The following is a 3,810-nucleotide window of genomic DNA, read 5'->3' as shown; positions in this document are numbered from 1 at the left end:
TCTTTGGACTAGAAGCTTTACATACAGAAAGACAGAGAGAAAACTAAGGATAAAGCTATTTGACCGATATTTTAGCAGTTTCTCTCAGCAGATGTCGACTTGGTCTTTTTTGGTTTGGTTTTATTTATTGTTGTTGTATTCACGGAGCAGCAGCATAGTTCTTCCCCCCAAGGAACAAGCTAACATGAGCTTTCTTTGCTACAGAAAGGGGATTTTTAGGTTTCTCCTACAGCATGGCAAGTTGGGCTACAATTTTTACAGAAACCTTCTATCCAACTTTAAAAACTTTTTAACCCTAGCCAGCCGTGCTTTAGTCCGTCAGCTGAAATTCACTTCAGGGTTACAGTAATTATTGTTATATACTGTATGATAGAATAGATTATTGTACAGGTTTGTAAGTGGTCCAAATCTGATCTTAAACAGCATGCAGCTTTTTCTTCTTTAACAGATTTTTAGCTGGGTTTGGGTTGAAAAGCATAAAGTCAGACTTGGCATAAAATAAACTGATTGAAAAGTGACAGTGTGCTACTGTTAGTACAGCAAAAAATCTTTGGTATGCACTGTACAGTTCAAATAGCACTACCGCTGTCATTCTTTCCATAGCAGGAAGTGTGCTAGACAACAGCAACTAGCTAGAATATTTAAACTGGGTGCAAGCATCACAACTAGCTGATGTTGTTTCTTAATGCTAATTCACCAAGCTCAAATATGTTGTCCTATTGGAATTGGAGGTAGACATTGACCTGTGTGAAAAGCTAAAAGGGAGAAACTTTTGAATTTTCCAAATACTCAAGTAGTTCTCCCTCGGTGTGCAGCAGAAGATTGTTTTTATGTGTGGTGTGGTCTGGTGGTAAAGTTTGCAGGTAATGATGGCTACATTGATGCCATGCTGAAGGAACAACCAATAAAAGTAAAAGCTGTAAGTTTGGGGTAAATGATCCACAGAAAAATAAAATTAGCTTTTTGCAAGCTCATGACCTTAAAAGCTTAGAAGTAGCTAGCTAGCTAGCTTACAATCAAACTAGGTTAATTGAAAGAGACATGTTGGGTAAGTTTGTTAGCTAACTGCATAAAGGAAATGCTACTAGTTTTAAAATCAAATGATAAACAAGGCTTTGGGATGGCCTTTATGCTAACTTCCAGAACAGCTTAAAACTATCTGATAAGCTAGCTAGATAGCTTGCAATCCAAGTAAAGTTTTCAAAAGAAAAATGTTGGCTAAGGTTGTTGGTTTTAATAAAGCTAAATGATTGCTGAAAATCCAAATTGTTTTAAAATACAAGCTAGATCAGCTAATATAAGAATCCAGAATAGTGTATAAGCCAGCTAGCTAACTCGTAATCAAAGTGAGTTCTTTGAATGAAACACGTTGACTGAATTTGTTGGTTTTAATAAAATTAGACTGAAGGTAATACTACTTGCTTTAAAGTCAACCAATGAACAAGTTGAATTAGCCTTTAAGCTAACCTTTAATGTTTAATGTATAACAGGTGATCAACAACAATAATAAAAAAACAACAACACACCACTATCAACAGTACATATGCTGCAGGTATGTTCATGCTGGTTAACAAAAATGGGTATTTTATTTGGGGGGGGAGAACTGCTACTGGAGTTAACGGTGAATCTTTGGTTTGTTAGCTGATGAGGTTTCTGTTGTTCTTTTAACCTTTTTTTTACTTTGAAAAACTGCATAGGCACACGTTAAAGACACTCTTCAACCGTGAGAAACACATTAATGTTCTGCCTTTTTTTGGGTGGATCGAAGGGAAGAAAATGGTCAACGGTGTCCTCCGTTCGTTCCTTCCCTCCTTCTCATGTGGTTTTACCCTTTTTCAGTCCCCAACTTGCTTCCCCTTAAAGATTGCCTGACTTAATATCAGGCAGAACAAAGCTACTTCTCCATTCTCGTGGTGTCATCCTTCCTCATGTCCTCCCTTGTCATCGTTGTCCTCCATCCTCGACGTTGTCGGTGCCACTCTTTTTTTCTTTTTGTTTTTTTCTTTTTTTTGGTAATAATTCTCTTCCATCATCAGTTTTTCCCATTTGTTGGAACAGTTAGGTGCAGAAAAAAAGTTTTCTTTGGTTTCGATTTGTCAATAAATAGAAAAAGTCTTAAGTGTCCTTTTTTTTTTTTTTTTAATGTTAAATCGTTCTTAAAGCCTTTGGCTTGCCTCTAACCAGGCCAAGACTCAGCCTGGGGTTTCTAAGGAGCAGGGGCTGCTGACTGGCGCGTTTCCTTTGGTTTGGTTTCCTTTCTTTTTTTGGTTTGATAGCTTGAGTGAAAGATGATTGATGAAGTGACTGCAAATGGTAAAGGCTGCCAAAACTGAGCTGGAGGTGATGGTGCTTGAGGTTTTGTGGGTTTGTTAGTATTTACATCATGCGTAAAGGCTGTAAAGTGTGACAGTAAAACCTTCAAATCAATGGGTATTGGAGGATTTGGTAGCTATGGATGCTTGGACACAAGGACAGTCACAAATATGGGCAGAAGAGTCTAGTTTTTGTGTCACAGCCCATCTGTCTGTTGACTGTCCATCCCTTTTACCAAGCATCCAACTTTCCTACACTGCAAACAAACTACATTTTTGAGTGTTGTCCTCAAACTTGCATTGCATTAGAGCTGATCTTTTCAAGTTGACATTTGCTTTATCTTAATAAATCAGCACAGTTTGATGTACACATTTATCAAAGATCATTTGTTTGCAGCAAATGCTCTTTTCCAACCCACTGACCCTCTGGAAGAGACAGACTAACCAGGCATCGTCTTTAGATTGTCCTCTTTAACTATTACAAAGGCCCTGATTCGCCTGGACAGTTTGTCCTTCTTGGGCTCAGATGGTTAACTGGTTCTGCGGATGTGTTGATGCAGTGGGAGGTTTTGGTTTGCTTACCTGTGGTAGCAGTGAGGGCAGATCAAAGCTTTCCAAAAAGCATCTTGGCTTAAAACTGGATTTATACCAAAAGATTTTCAATCCAGAACATTCTTTATTCTTAAAAAAAGTTAAAGTTTTGGTTTCAATATTTTTTGTGGTTGACTAAAAAAGAGCGGTAGAAATCACTCTCAACATAACGTAGCCTTGTTTTCCCAATAATTGTGCTTTTTTTTTCACAAATTTTGACTTAAGGGTCCAAAGAAACCAATGTAGGAGCATTTTTGTGGCATCTTTCCGATTTAAACTGGGGATAATGTCAAGATTATAAACCTAAATGTCACCTGCTTAGTGTTTGTTCAATAAGAAATTAACTCTAGTGCAACAGAATAGATGCAACTAGATGGTGAGAAAAGGCGGCTGGCCAGCCGATGCTTATTTAATGCCAAGATGTTTGCAGGGTTCTTGCGGATGACTAATTTAAAGCCCAGAACTTCTTGACATTTTTTATTGTCTTAGATTTAATGTTAATAATATTGAACTATTATCCCCATCCTACTTTTAGTTCACCACCTTGAGGATCACAGATTTTGGTCACATGGTTATAAATTTCAGCTCTAGTCTGACTTTCATTGGTTTGAAAACCTCGTTTTTCTTTGCAAACCAAGGTGGTATTAATGCTAAGATGCTTTGTGGAGTGTGCTGCCCTAATGGATGCGTTTATGGTAACAGAAGTGATGGGTAGGTGAAGCAAGGGTAAACTGGAGCTTAGCTTTGGTTTGGCTGTGAATTCAGGGAAGTGATTGGGAAATGACTCTTTAAATTTGTGTGTGTGTCTGAAATCAGTTTGTGTGTCTGCATGTTTGTTTGTACATTCATACAGTACATTATGTGACAACAGACGCTGAATGGATTTCAGCCACTGTTTAAAAAAAAT

The sequence above is a fragment of the Aulonocara sp. 'chitande type north' Nkhata Bay genome, linkage group LG7 (assembly GCF_057382095.1).
Source record: "Aulonocara sp. 'chitande type north' Nkhata Bay isolate Kocher_YH1m ecotype deep benthic linkage group LG7, A_spYH_male_GT1.1, whole genome shotgun sequence".
NCBI lineage: Eukaryota > Metazoa > Chordata > Actinopteri > Cichliformes > Cichlidae > Aulonocara > Aulonocara sp. 'chitande type north' Nkhata Bay.
The sequence above is the reverse complement of the archived record's forward strand: the minus strand, read 5'-3'. Positions refer to the sequence as shown.